The 17483-nt window shown below is 43.4% G+C and overlaps 1 protein-coding gene across 1 annotated transcript in view; it reads left to right on the plus strand.

Annotated features, from left to right (window-relative positions):
* The first annotated feature begins 1023 nt into the window (after positions 1 to 1023).
* The window catches only part of SLC22A15 (solute carrier family 22 member 15), a 76382-nt gene continuing 59922 nt past the window's right edge, over positions 1024 to 17483 (plus strand). The window contains exon 1 of the mRNA XM_069760406.1: positions 1024 to 1083. The gene's annotated coding sequence lies outside the window, so the exon portion shown is untranslated. The remainder of the gene's footprint in view (positions 1084 to 17483) is intronic.

Below are 17483 nucleotides of genomic sequence, written 5' to 3' on the forward strand. Positions count from 1 at the left end.
CCCCATTCCCCACACAGCCCCTCATCATCCCCCCATTCCCCACACAGCCCCTCATCATCCCCCCATTCCCCACACAGCCCCTCATCATCCCCCCATTCCCCACATAGACCCTCATCATCCCCCCATTCCCCACACAGCCCCTCATCATCCCCCCATTCCCCACACAGCCCCTCATCATCCCCCCATTCCCCACACAGCCCCTCATCATCCCCCCATTCCCCACATAGACCCTCATCATCCCCCCATTCCCCACACAGCCCCTCATCATCCCCCCATAGACCCTCATCATCCCCCCATTCCCCACACAGCCCCTCATCATCCCCCCATTCCCCACACAGCCCCTCATCATCCCCCCATTCCCCACATAGACCCTCATCATCCCCCCATTCCCCACACAGCCCCTCATCATCCCCCCATTCCCCACACAGCCCCTCATCATCCCCCCATTCCCCACATAGACCCTCATCATCCCCCCATTCCCCACACAGCCCCTCATCATCCCCCCATTCCCCACATAGACCCTCATCATCCCCCCATTCCCCATACAGCCCCTCATCATCCCCCCATTCCCCACATAGACCCTCATCATCCCCCCATTCCCCACACAGCTCTTCATCACCCCGCCATTTTCCACAGCCCCTCAACATTCCCTCATCAACCCCCCATTCCGCAAACAGCCCCTCATCTCCCAATTCCCCCCAGTCTCCTCATTACGCCGGGGTCACACTACAGCGAGATACGGCCGAGTCTCGCAGGTTAAATCCAAGCACCGGCACTCCGGAGCGGATCGTGCGGCTCCATGTGTTGCTGTGCGGCCGGAGACTCGGCCGTATCTCGCTGTAGTGTGACCCCGGCCTCACCCAGCTCCCCCCAGCCCCTCATCATCTTCACTCTGCAGATCCGCTCCAGTGACATGAAGCATCTCCCATAATCCCTACACGGTCCATGATGCACTGCGGCTCCTCAGCACCGAGCGACTTCCTGCTCTCGGGGCTTCACTGGCCTGGAGGCCCCGCCCCTTCCGGTGACGTCATTACCTCCACAACTCAACTTCCATCCAGTCATCACTAAAAGGAGAAACAGGTAACAACAACTCCAGTGCCGGGTATATACTGTATACTGGCCTGTAATACCCCTATAATACTCCAGTGCCGGGTATATACTGTATACTGGCCTGTAATACCCCTATAATACTCCAGTGCCGGGTATATACTGTATACTGGCCTATAATACTCCAGTGCCGGGTATATACTGTATACTGGCCTGTAATACCCCTATAATACTCCAGTGCCGGGTATATACTGTATACTGGCCTGTAATACCCCTATAATACTCCAGTGCCGGGTATATACTGTATACTGGCCTGTAATATCTCTATAATACTCCAGTACCGGGTGTATACTGGCCTGTAATATCCCTATAATACTCCAGTGCCGGGTATATACTGTATACTGGCCTGTAATATCTCTATAATACTCCAGTGCCGGGTATATACTGTATACTGGCCTGTAATATCTCTATAATACTCCAGTACCGGGTGTATACTGGCCTGTAATATCCCTATAATACTCCAGTGCCGGGTATATACTGTATACTGGCCTGTAATATCTCTATAATACTCCAGTACCGGGTATATACTGTATACTGACCTGTAATATCTATATAATACTCCAGTACCGGGTGTATACTGGCCTGTAATATCCCTATAATACTCCAGTGCCGGGTATATACTGTATACTGGCCTGTAATATCTCTATAATACTCCAGTGCCGGGTATATACTGTATACTGGCCTGTAATATCTCTATAATACTCCAGTACCGGGTGTATACTGGCCTGTAATATCCCTATAATACTCCAGTGCCGGGTATATACTGTATACTGGCCTGTAATATCTCTATAATACTCCAGTGCCGGGTATATACTGTATACTGGCCTGTAATATCCCTATAATACCCCAGTACCGGGTATATACTGTATACTGGCCTGTAATATCTCTATAATACTCCAGTACCGGGTGTATACTGGCCTGTAATATCCCTATAATACTCCAGTGCCGGGTATATACTGTATACTGGCCTGTAATATCTCTATAATACTCCAGTGCCGGGTATATACTGTATACTGGCCTGTAATATCTCTATAATACTCCAGTACCGGGTGTATACTGGCCTGTAATATCCCTATAATACTCCAGTGCCGGGTATATACTGTATACTGGCCTGTAATATCTCTATAATACTCCAGTACCGGGTATATACTGTATACTGACCTGTAATATCTATATAATACTCCAGTACCGGGTGTATACTGGCCTGTAATATCCCTATAATACTCCAGTGCCGGGTATATACTGTATACTGGCCTGTAATATCTCTATAATACTCCAGTGCCGGGTATATACTGTATACTGGCCTGTAATATCTCTATAATACTCCAGTACCGGGTGTATACTGGCCTGTAATATCCCTATAATACTCCAGTGCCGGGTATATACTGTATACTGGCCTGTAATATCTCTATAATACTCCAGTGCCGGGTATATACTGTATACTGGCCTGTAATATCCCTATAATACCCCAGTACCGGGTATATACTGTATACTGGCCTGTAATATCTCTATAATACTCCAGTACCGGGTGTATACTGGCCTGTAATATCCCTATAATACTCCAGTGCCGGGTATATACTGTATACTGGCCTGTAATATCTCTATAATACTCCAGTGCCGGGTATATACTGTATACTGGCCTGTAATATCTCTATAATACTCCAGTACCGGGTGTATACTGGCCTGTAATATCCCTATAATACTCCAGTGCCGGGTATATACTGTATACTGGCCTGTAATATCTCTATAATACTCCAGTGCCGGGTATATACTGTATACTGGCCTGTAATATCTCTATAATACTCCAGTACCGGGTGTATACTGGCCTGTAATATCTCTATAATACTCCAGTGCCGGGTATATACTGTATACTGGCCTGTAATATCTCTATAATACTCCAGTACCGGGTGTATACTGGCCTGTAATATCCCTATAATACTCCAGTACCGGGTATATACTGTATACTGGCCTGTAATATCCCTATAATACTCCAGTGCCGGGTATATACTGTATACTGGCCTGTAATATCCCTATAATACTCCAGTACCGGGTATATACTGTATACTGGCCTGTAATACCCCTATAATACCCCAGTACCGGGTATATACTGTATACTGGCCTGTAATATCCCTATAATACTCCAGTACCGGGTATATACTGTATACTGACCTGTAATATCCCTATAATACTCCAGTGCCGGGTATATACTGTATACTGGCCTGTAATATCCCTATAATACCCCAGTACCGGGTATATACTGTATACTGGCCTGTAATATCCCTATAATACTCCAGTACCGGGTGTATACTGTATACTGACCTGTAATATCCCTATAATACTCCAGTGCCGGGTATATACTGTATACTGACCTGTAATATCCCTATAATACTCCAGTGCCGGGTATATACTGTATACTGGCCTGTAATATCCCTATAATACTCCAGTACCGGGTATATACTGTATACTGACCTGTAATATCCCTATAATACTCCAGTACCGGGTATATACTGTATACTGACCTGTAATATCCCTATAATACTCCAGTACCGGGTATATACTGTATACTGGCCTGTAATATTTATATAATACTCCAGTGCCGGGTATATACTGTATACTGGCCTGTAATACCCCTATAATACTCCAGTGCCGGGTATATACTGTATACTGGCCTGTAATATCCCTATAATACTCCAGTGCCGGGTATATACTGTATACTGGCCTGTAATATCCCTATAATACTCCAGTACCGGGTATATACTGTATACTGACCTGTAATATCCCTATAATACTCCAGTACCGGGTATATACTGTATACTGGCCTGTAATATTTATATAATACTCCAGTGCCGGGTATATACTGTATACTGGCCTGTAATACCCCTATAATACTCCAGTGCCGGGTATATACTGTATACTGGCCTGTAATACCCCTATAATACTCCAGTGCCGGGTGTATACTGTATACTGGCCTGTAATACCCCTATAATACTCCTAGTACCGGGTATATAGTGTATACTGGCCTGTAATACCCCTATAATACTCCAGTGCCGGGTATATACTGTATACTGGCCTGTAATATTTATATAATACTCCAGTGCCGGGTATATACTGTATACTGGCCTGTAATATTTATATAATACTCCAGTGCCGGGTATATACTGTATACTGGCCTGTAATACCCCTATAATACTCCAGTGCCGGGTATATACTGTATACTGGCCTGTAATACCCCTATAATACTCCAGTGCCGGGTGTATACTGTATACTGGCCTGTAATACCCCTATAATACTCCAGTGCCGGGTATATACTGTATACTGGCCTGTAATACCCCTATAATACTCCAGTACCGGGTGTATACTGGCCTGTAATACCCCTATAATACTCCAGTACCGGGTGTATACTGGCCTGTAATATCCCTATAATACTCCAGTACCGGGTATATACTGTATACTGGCCTGTAATACCCCTATACTACTCCAGTGCCGGGTATATACTGTATACTGGCCTGTAATACCCCAATAATACTCCAGTGCCGGGTATATACTGTATACTGGCCTGTAATACCCCTATACTACTCCAGTACCGGGTATATACTGTATACTGGCCTGTAATACCCCTATAATACTCCAGTACCGGGTATATACTGTATACTGGCCTGTAATATCCCTATAATACTCCAGTGCCGGGTATATACTGTATACTGGCCTGTAATACCCCTATAATACTCCAGTGCCGGGTATATACTGTATACTGGCCTGTAATACCCCTATAATACTCCAGTGCCGGGTATATACTGTATACTGGCCTGTAATACCCCTATAATACTCCAGTGCCGGATATATACTGTATACTGGCCTGTAATACCCCTATAATACTCCAGTATCGGGTATATACTGTATACTGACCTGTAATATCCCTATAATACTCCAGTACCGGGTATATACTGTATACTGACCTGTAATATCCCTATAATACTCCAGTACCGGGTATATACTGTATACTGACCTGTAATATCCCTATAATACTCCAGTACCGGGTATATACTGTATACTGGCCTGTAATACCCCTATAATACTCCAGTGCCGGGTATATACTGTATACTGGCCTGTAATACCCCTATAATACTCCAGTGCCGGGTATATACTGTATACTGGCCTGTAATATCCCTATAATACTCCAGTGCCGGGTATATACTGTATACTGGCCTGTAATACCCCTATAATACTCCAGTGCCGGGTATATACTGTATACTGGCCTGTAATACCCCTATAATACTCCAGTGCCGGGTATATACTGTATACTGGCCTGTAATATCCCTATAATACTCCAGTGCCGGGTATATACTGTATACTGGCCTGTAATATCCCTATAATACTCCAGTACCGGGTATATACTGTATACTGGCCTGTAATACCCCTATACTACTCCAGTACCGGGTATATACTGTATACTGGCCTGTAATACCCCTATACTACTCCAGTACCGGGTATATACTGTATACTGACCTGTAATATCCCTATAATACTCCAGTACCGGGTATATACTGTATACTGGCCTGTAATACCCCTATACTACTCCAGTGCCGGGTATATACTGTATACTGGCCTGTAATACCCCTATACTACTCCAGTGCCGGGTATATACTGTATACTGGCCTGTAATACCCCTATAATACTCCAGTGCCGGGTATATACTGTATACTGACCTGTAATATCCCTATAATACTCCAGTACCGGGTATATACTGTATACTGGCCTGTAATACCCCTATACTACTCCAGTACCGGGTATATACTGTATACTGGCCTGTAATACCCCAATAATACTCCAGTGCCGGGTATATACTGTATACTGGCCTGTAATACCCCTATAATACTCCAGTACCGGGTATATACTGTATACTGGCCTGTAATACCCCTATAATACCCCAGTACCGGGTGTATACTGGCCTGTAATATCCCTATAATACTCCAGTACCGGGTATATACTGTATACTGGCCTGTAATACCCCTATAATACTCCAGTACCGGGTGTATACTGACCTGTAATATCCCTATAATACCCCAGTACCGGGTATATACTGTATACTGGCCTGTAATATCCCTATAATACTCCAGTACCGGGTGTATACTGACCTGTAATATCCCTATAATACTCCAGTACCGGGTATATACTGTATACTGACCTGTAATACCCCTATAATACCCCAGTACCGGGTATATACTGTATACTGGCCTGTAATATCCCTATAATACTCCAGTACCGGGTATATACTGTATACTGGCCTGTAATACCCCTATAATACTCCAGTACCGGGTATATACTGTATACTGGCCTGTAATATCCCTATAATACTCCTAATACCGGGTATATACTGTATACTGGCCTGTAATACCCCTATAATACTCCAGTACCGGGTATATACTGTATACTGGCCTGTAATATCCCTATAATACTCCATTACCGGGTATATACTGTATACTGGCCTGTAATATCCCTATAATACTCCAGTGCCGGGTATATACTGTATACTGGCCTGTAATATCCCTATAATACTCCAGTGCCGGGTATATACTGTATACTGGCCTGTAATATCCCTATAATACTCCAGTACCGGGTATATACTGTATACTGGCCTGTAATATCCCTATAATACTCCTAATACCGGGTATATACTGTATACAGGCCTGTAATACCCCTATAATACCCCAGTACCAGGTATATACTGTATACTGGCCTGTAATACCCCTATAATACTCCAGTACCGGGTATATACTGTATACTGGCCTGTAATATCCCTATAATACTCCAGTACCGGGTGTATACTGACCTGTAATACCCCTATAATACTCCAGTACCGGGTATATACTGTATACTGACCTGTAATACCCCTATAATACCCCAGTACCGGGTATATACTGTATACTGGCCTGTAATACCCCTATACTACTCCAGTACCGGGTATATACTGTATACTGGCCTGTAATACCCCAATAATACTCCAGTGCCGGGTATATACTGTATACTGGCCTGTAATACCCCTATAATACCCCAGTGCCGGGTATATACTGTATACTGGCCTGTAATACCCCTATAATACCCCAGTGCCGGGTATATACTGTATACTGGCCTGTAATACCCCTATAATACTCCAGTGCCGGGTATATACTGTATACTGGCCTGTAATACCCCTATAATACTCCAGTGCCGGGTATATACTGTATACTGGCCTGTAATATCCCTATAATACTCCAGTGCCGGGTATATACTGTATACTGGCCTGTAATACCCCTATAATACTCCAGTGCCGGGTATATACTGTATACTGGCCTGTAATACCCCTATAATACCCCAGTGCCGGGTATATACTGTATACTGGCCTGTAATACCCCTATAATACTCCAGTACCGGGTATATACTGTATACTGGCCTGTAATATCCCTAGAATACTCCTAGTACCGGGTATATACTGTATACTGGCCTGTAATACCCCTATAATACCCCAGTGCCGGGTATATACTGTATACTGGCCTGTAATACCCCTATAATACTCCTAGTACCGGGTATATACTGTATACTGGCCTGTAATACCCCTATAATACCCCAGTGCCGGGTATATACTGTATACTGGCCTGTAATACCCCTATAATACTCCTAGTACCGGGTATATACTGTATACTGGCCTGTAATACCCCTATAATACCCCAGTGCCGGGTATATACTGTATACTGGCCTGTAATACCCCTATAATACTCCTAGTACCGGGTATATACTGTATACTGGCCTGTAATACCCCTATAATACTCCAGTGCCGGGTATATACTGTATACTGGCCTGTAATATCCCTATAATACTCCAGTGCCGGGTATATACTGTATACTGGCCTGTAATACCCCTATAATACCCCAGTGCCGGGTATATACTGTATACTGGCCTGTAATACCCCTATAATACCCCAGTGCCGGGTATATACTGTATACTGGCCTGTAATACCCCTATAATACCCCAGTGCCGGGTATATACTGTATACTGGCCTGTAATACCCCTATAATACTCCAGTGCCGGGTATATACTGTATACTGGCCTGTAATACCCCTATAATACTCCAGTGCCGGGTATATACTGTATACTGGCCTGTAATACCCCTATAATACCCCAGTGCCGGGTATATACTGTATACTGGCCTGTAATACCCCTATAATACCCCAGTGCCGGGTATATACTGTATACTGGCCTGTAATACCCCTATAATACTCCAGTGCCGGGTATATACTGTATACTGGCCTGTAATACCCCTATAATACTCCAGTGCCGGATATATACTGTATACTGGCCTGTAATACCCCTATAATACTCCAGTACCGGGTATATACTGTATACTGACCTGTAATATCCCTATAATACTCCAGTACCGGGTATATACTGTATACTGACCTGTAATATCCCTATAATACTCCAGTACCGGGTATATACTGTATACTGGCCTGTAATACCCCTATACTACTCCAGTGCCGGGTATATACTGTATACTGGCCTGTAATACCCCTATACTACTCCAGTGCCGGGTATATACTGTATACTGGCCTGTAATACCCCTATAATACTCCAGTGCCGGGTATATACTGTATACTGGCCTGTAATACCCCTATAATACTCCAGTGCCGGGTATATACTGTATACTGGCCTGTAATACCCCTATAATACTCCAGTGCCGGGTATATACTGTATACTGGCCTGTAATATCCCTATAATACTCCAGTGCCGGGTATATACTGTATACTGACCTGTAATATCCCTATAATACCCCAGTACCGGGTATATACTGTATACTGGCCTGTAATACCCCTATAATACCCCAGTACCGGGTATATACTGTATACTGGCCTGTAATACCCCTATAATACCCCAGTACCGGGTATATACTGTATACTGGCCTGTAATACCCCTATAATACTCCAGTGCCGGGTATATACTGTATACTGGCCTGTAATATCCCTATAATACTCCAGTGCCGGGTATATACTGTATACTGGCCTGTAATATCCCTATAATACTCCAGTACCGGGTATATACTGTATACTGGCCTGTAATATCCCTATAATACTCCAGTGCCGGGTATATACTGTATACTGGCCTGTAATACCCCTATAATACTCCAGTGCCGGGTATATACTGTATACTGGCCTGTAATACCCCTATAATACTCCAGTGCCGGGTATATACTGTATACTGGCCTGTAATATCCCTATAATACTCCAGTGCCGGGTATATACTGTATACTGGCCTGTAATACCCCTATAATACTCCAGTGCCGGGTATATACTGTATACTGGCCTGTAATACCCCTATAATACTCCAGTGCCGGGTATATACTGTATACTGGCCTGTAATATCCCTATAATACTCCAGTACCGGGTATATACTGTATACTGGCCTGTAATACCCCTATACTACTCCAGTACCGGGTATATACTGTATACTGGCCTGTAATACCCCTATACTACTCCAGTACCGGGTATATACTGTATACTGACCTGTAATATCCCTATAATACTCCAGTACCGGGTATTTACTGTATACTGGCCTGTAATACCCCTATACTACTCCAGTGCCGGGTATATACTGTATACTGGCCTGTAATACCCCTATAATACTCCAGTGCCGGGTATATACTGTATACTGGCCTGTAATACCCCTATAATACTCCAGTGCCGGGTATATACTGTATACTGACCTGTAATATCCCTATAATACTCCAGTACCGGGTATATACTGTATACTGGCCTGTAATACCCCTATACTACTCCAGTACCGGGTATATACTGTATACTGGCCTGTAATACCCCAATAATACTCCAGTGCCGGGTATATACTGTATACTGGCCTGTAATACCCCTATAATACTCCAGTACCGGGTATATACTGTATACTGGCCTGTAATACCCCTATAATACCCCAGTACCGGGTGTATACTGGCCTGTAATATCCCTATAATACTCCAGTACCGGGTATATACTGTATACTGGCCTGTAATACCCCTATAATACTCCAGTACCGGGTGTATACTGACCTGTAATATCCCTATAATACCCCAGTACCGGGTATATACTGTATACTGGCCTGTAATATCCCTATAATACTCCAGTACCGGGTGTATACTGACCTGTAATATCCCTATAATACTCCAGTACCGGGTATATACTGTATACTGACCTGTAATACCCCTATAATACCCCAGTACCGGGTATATACTGTATACTGGCCTGTAATATCCCTATAATACTCCAGTACCGGATATATACTGTATACTGGCCTGTAATACCCCTATAATACTCCAGTACCGGGTATATACTGTATACTGGCCTGTAATATCCCTATAATACTCCTAATACCGGGTATATACTGTATACTGGCCTGTAATACCCCTATAATACTCCAGTACCGGGTATATACTGTATACTGGCCTGTAATATCCCTATAATACTCCAGTACCGGGTATATACTGTATACTGGCCTGTAATATCCCTATAATACTCCAGTGCCGGGTATATACTGTATACTGGCCTGTAATATCCCTATAATACTCCAGTGCCGGGTATATACTGTATACTGGCCTGTAATATCCCTATAATACTCCAGTACCGGGTATATACTGTATACTGGCCTGTAATATCCCTATAATACTCCTAATACCGGGTATATACTGTATACAGGCCTGTAATACCCCTATAATACCCCAGTACCAGGTATATACTGTATACTGGCCTGTAATACCCCTATAATACTCCAGTACCGGGTATATACTGTATACTGGCCTGTAATATCCCTATAATACTCCAGTACCGGGTGTATACTGTATACTGACCTGTAATACCCCTATAATACTCCAGTACCGGGTATATACTGTATACTGACCTGTAATACCCCTATAATACCCCAGTACCGGGTATATACTGTATACTGGCCTGTAATACCCCTATACTACTCCAGTACCGGGTATATACTGTATACTGGCCTGTAATACCCCAATAATACTCCAGTGCCGGGTATATACTGTATACTGGCCTGTAATACCCCTATAATACCCCAGTGCCGGGTATATACTGTATACTGGCCTGTAATACCCCTATAATACCCCAGTGCCGGGTATATACTGTATACTGGCCTGTAATACCCCTATAATACTCCAGTACCGGGTATATACTGTATACTGACCTGTAATACCCCTATAATACCCCAGTACCGGGTATATACTGTATACTGGCCTGTAATACCCCTATACTACTCCAGTACCGGGTATATACTGTATACTGGCCTGTAATACCCCAATAATACTCCAGTGCCGGGTATATACTGTATACTGGCCTGTAATACCCCTATAATACCCCAGTGCCGGGTATATACTGTATACTGGCCTGTAATACCCCTATAATACCCCAGTGCCGGGTATATACTGTATACTGGCCTGTAATACCCCTATAATACTCCAGTGCCGGGTATATACTGTATACTGGCCTGTAATACCCCTATAATACTCCAGTGCCGGGTATATACTGTATACTGGCCTGTAATATCCCTATAATACTCCAGTGCCGGGTATATACTGTATACTGGCCTGTAATACCCCTATAATACTCCAGTGCCGGGTATATACTGTATACTGGCCTGTAATACCCCTATAATACCCCAGTGCCGGGTATATACTGTATACTGGCCTGTAATACCCCTATAATACTCCAGTGCCGGGTATATACTGTATACTGGCCTGTAATACCCCTATAATACTCCAGTGCCGGGTATATACTGTATACTGGCCTGTAATATCCCTATAATACTCCAGTGCCGGGTATATACTGTATACTGGCCTGTAATACCCCTATAATACCCCAGTGCCGGGTATATACTGTATACTGGCCTGTAATACCCCTATAATACCCCAGTGCCGGGTATATACTGTATACTGGCCTGTAATACCCCTATAATACTCCAGTGCCGGGTATATACTGTATACTGGCCTGTAATACCCCTATAATACTCCAGTGCCGGGTATATACTGTATACTGGCCTGTAATACCCCTATAATACCCCAGTGCCGGGTATATACTGTATACTGGCCTGTAATACCCCTATAATACTCCAGTGCCGGGTATATACTGTATACTGGCCTGTAATACCCCTATAATACTCCAGTGCCGGGTATATACTGTATACTGGCCTGTAATATCCCTATAATACTCCAGTGCCGGGTATATACTGTATACTGGCCTGTAATACCCCTATAATACCCCAGTGCCGGGTATATACTGTATACTGGCCTGTAATACCCCTATAATACTCCAGTGCCGGGTATATACTGTATACTGGCCTGTAATACCCCTATAATACTCCAGTGCCGGGTATATACTGTATACTGGCCTGTAATACCCCTATAATACTCCAGTGCCGAGTATATACTGTATACTGGCCTGTAATACCCCTATAATACTCCAGTGCCGGGTATATACTGTATACTGGCCTGTAATACCCCTATAATACTCCAGTGCCGGGTATATACTGTATACTGGCCTGTAATACCCCTATAATACTCCAGTGCCGGGTATATACTGTATACTGGCCTGTAATACCCCTATAATACTCCAGTGCCGGGTATATACTGTATACTGGCCTGTAATATCCCTATAATACTCCAGTGCCGGGTATATACTGTATACTGGCCTGTAATACCCCTATAATACTCCAGTGCCGGGTATATACTGTATACTGGCCTGTAATACCCCTATAATACTCCAGTGCCGGGTATATACTGTATACTGGCCTGTAATACCCCTATAATACTCCAGTGCCGGGTATATACTGTATACTGGCCTGTAATACCCCTATAATACTCCAGTGCCGGGTATATACTGTATACTGGCCTGTAATATCCCTATAATACTCCAGTGCCGGGTATATACTGTATACTGGCCTGTAATATCCCTATAATACTCCAGTGCCGGGTATATACTGTATACTGGCCTGTAATACCCCTATAATACTCCAGTGCCGGGTATATACTGTATACTGGCCTGTAATACCCCTATAATACTCCAGTGCCGGGTATATACTGTATACTGGCCTGTAATACCCCTATAATACTCCAGTGCCGGGTATATACTGTATACTGGCCTGTAATACCCCTATAATACCCCAGTGCCGGGTATATACTGTATACTGGCCTGTAATACCCCTATAATACCCCAGTGCCGGGTATATACTGTATACTGGCCTGTAATATCCCTATAATACTCCAGTGCCGGGTATATACTGTATACTGGCCTGTAATATCCCTATAATACTCCAGTACCGGGTATATACTGTATACTGGCCTGTAATACCCCTATAATACTCCAGTGCCGGGTATATACTGTATACTGGCCTGTAATACCCCTATAATACCCCAGTGCCGGGTATATACTGTATACTGGCCTGTAATATCCCTATAATACTCCAGTACCGGGTATATACTGTATACTGGCCTGTAATACCCCTATAATACCCCAGTGCCGGGTATATACTGTATACTGGCCTGTAATATCCCTATAATACTCCAGTGCCGGGTATATACTGTATACTGGCCTGTAATATCCCTATAATACCCCAGTGCCGGGTATATACTGTATACTGGCCTGTAATATCCCTATAATACCCCAGTGCCGGGTATATACTGTATACTGGCCTGTAATATCCCTATAATACCCCAGTGCCGGGTATATACTGTATACTGGCCTGTAATATCCCTATAATACCCCTTTGCCGGGTATATACTGTATACTGGCCTGTAATATCCCTATAATACTCCAGTACCGGGTATATACTGTATACTGACCTGTAATATCCCTATAATACTCCAGTACCGGGTGTATACTGGCCTGTAATATCCCTACAATACTCCAGTACCGGGTATATACTGTATACTGGCCTGTAATATCCCTAGAATACTCCAGTACCAGGTATATACTGTATACTGGCCTGTAATACCCCTATAATACTCCAGTACCGGGTATATACTGTATACTGGCCTGTAATATCCCTAGAATACTCCAGAACCGGGTATATACTGTATACTGGCCTGTAATATCCCTAGAATACTCCAGTACCGGGTATATACTGTATACTGGCCTGTAATATCCCTATAATACCCCAGTGCCGGGTATATACTGTATACTGGCCTGTAATATCCCTATAATACTCCAGTACCGGGTATATACTGTATACTGACCTGTAATATCCCTATAATACTCCAGTACCGGGTATATACTGTATACTGGCCTGTAATATCCCTATAATACTCCAGTACCGGGTATATACTGTATACTGACCTGTAATATCCCTATAATACTCCAGTACCGGGTATATACTGTATACTGGCCTGTAATATCCCTATAATACTCCAGTACCGGGTATATACTGTATACTGGCCTGTAATATCCCTATAATACTCCAGTACCGGGTATATACTGTATACTGGCCTGTAATATCCCTATAATACTCCAGTACCGGGTATATACTGTATACTGACCTGTAATATCCCTATAATACTCCAGTACCGGGTATATACTGGCCTGTAATATCCCTAGAATACTCCAGTACCGGGTATATACTGTATACTGACCTGTAATATCCCTATAATACTCCAGTACCGGGTGTATACTGGCCTGTAATATCCCTAGAATACTCCAGTAACGGGTATATACTGTATACTGGCCTGTAATATTTATATAATACTCCAGTACCGGGTATATACTGTATACTGGCCTGTAATATCCCTATAATACTCCAGTACCGGGTGTATACTGACCTGTAATATCCCTAGAATACTCCAGTACCGGGTATATACTGTATACTGGCCTGTAATATCCCTAGAATACTCCAGTGCCGGGTATATACTGTATACTGGCCTGTAATACCCCTATAATACTCCAGTGCCGGGTATATACTGTATACTGGCCTGTAATACCCCTATAATACTCCAGTGCCGGGTATATACTGTATACTGGCCTGTAATATCCCTATAATACTCCAGTGCCGGGTATATACTGTATACTGGCCTGTAATATCCCTATAATACTCCAGTGCCGGGTATATACTGTATACTGGCCTGTAATATCTATATAATACTCCAGTACCGGGTATATACTGTATACTGGCCTGTAATATCCCTATAATACTCCAGTACCGGGTATATACTGTATACTGGCCTGTAATACCCCTATAATAGTCCAGTACCGGGTATATACTGTATACTGGCCTGTAATACCCCTATAATACTCCAGTGCCGGGTATATACTGTATACTGGCCTGTAATATCCCTATAATACTCCAGTGCCGGGTATATACTGTATACTGGCCTGTAATACCCCTATAATACTCCAGTGCCGGGTATATACTGTATACTGGCCTGTAATATCCCTATAATAGCCCAGTGCCGGGTATATACTGTATACTGGCCTGTAATACCCCTATAATACCCCAGTGCCGGGTATATACTGTATACTGGCCTGTAATATCCCTATAATACTCCAGTACCGGGTATATACTGTATACTGGCCTGTAATACCCCTATAATACCCCAGTGCCGGGTATATACTGTATACTGGCCTGTAATATCCCTATAATACTCCAGTGCCGGGTATATACTGTATACTGGCCTGTAATATCCCTAGAATACTCCAGTACCGGGTATATACTGTATACTGGCCTGTAATATCCCTATAATACCCCAGTGCCGGGTATATACTGTATACTGGCCTGTAATATCCCTATAATACCCCAGTGCCGGGTATATACTGTATACTGGCCTGTAATATCCCTATAATACCCCAGTGCCGGGTATATACTGTATACTGGCCTGTAATATCCCTATAATAGCCCAGTGCCGGGTATATACTGTATACTGGCCTGTAATACCCCTATAATACCCCAGTGCCGGGTATATACTGTATACTGGCCTGTAATATCCCTATAATACTCCAGTGCCGGGTATATACTGTATACTGGCCTGTAATACCCCTATAATACCCCAGTGCCGGGTATATACTGTATACTGGCCTGTAATATCCCTATAATACTCCAGTGCCGGGTATATACTGTATACTGGCCTGTAATATCCCTAGAATACTCCAGTACCGGGTATATACTGTATACTGGCCTGTAATATCCCTATAATACCCCAGTGCCGGGTATATACTGTATACTGGCCTGTAATATCCCTATAATACCCCAGTACCGGGTATATACTGTATACTGACCTGTAATATCCCTATAATACTCCAGTACCGGGTGTATACTGGCCTGTAATATCCCTACAATACTCCAGTACCGGGTATATACTGTATACTGGCCTGTAATATCCCTAGAATACTCCAGTACCAGGTATATACTGTATACTGGCCTGTAATACCCCTATAATACTCCAGTACCGGGTATATACTGTATACTGGCCTGTAATATCCCTAGAATACTCCAGAACCGGGTATATACTGTATACTGGCCTGTAATATCCCTAGAATACTCCAGTACCGGGTATATACTGTATACTGGCCTGTAATATCCCTATAATACCCCAGTGCCGGGTATATACTGTATACTGGCCTGTAATATCCCTATAATACTCCAGTACCGGGTATATACTGTATACTGACCTGTAATATCCCTATAATACTCCAGTACCGGGTATATACTGTATACTGACCTGTAATATCCCTATAATACTCCAGTACCGGGTGTATACTGGCCTGTAATATCCCTAGAATACTCCAGTACCGGGTATATACTGTATACTGACCTGTAATATCCCTATAATACTCCAGTACCGGGTATATACTGGCCTGTAATATCCCTAGAATACTCCAGTACCGGGTATATACTGTATACTGACCTGTAATATCCCTATAATACTCCAGTACCGGGTATATACTGGCCTGTAATATCCCTATAATACTCCAGTACCGGGTGTATACTGGCCTGTAATATCCCTAGAATACTCCAGTACCGGGTATATACTGTATACTGGCCTGTAATATTTATATAATACTCCAGTACCGGGTATATACTGTATACTGGCCTGTAATATCCCTATAATACTCCAGTACCGGGTGTATACTGACCTGTAATATCCCTAGAATACTCCAGTACCGGGTATATACTGTATACTGGCCTGTAATATCCCTAGAATACTCCAGAACCGGGTATATACTGTATACTGGCCTGTAATATCCCTATAATACTCCAGTACCGGGTATATACTGTATACTGACCTGTAATATCCCTATAATACTCCAGTACCGGGTGTATTCTGGCCTGTAATATCCCTATAATACTCCAGTACCGGGTAT

This window comes from Ranitomeya imitator, chromosome 3 (genome assembly GCF_032444005.1).
Source record: "Ranitomeya imitator isolate aRanImi1 chromosome 3, aRanImi1.pri, whole genome shotgun sequence".
Classification (NCBI taxonomy): Eukaryota; Metazoa; Chordata; class Amphibia; order Anura; family Dendrobatidae; genus Ranitomeya; species Ranitomeya imitator.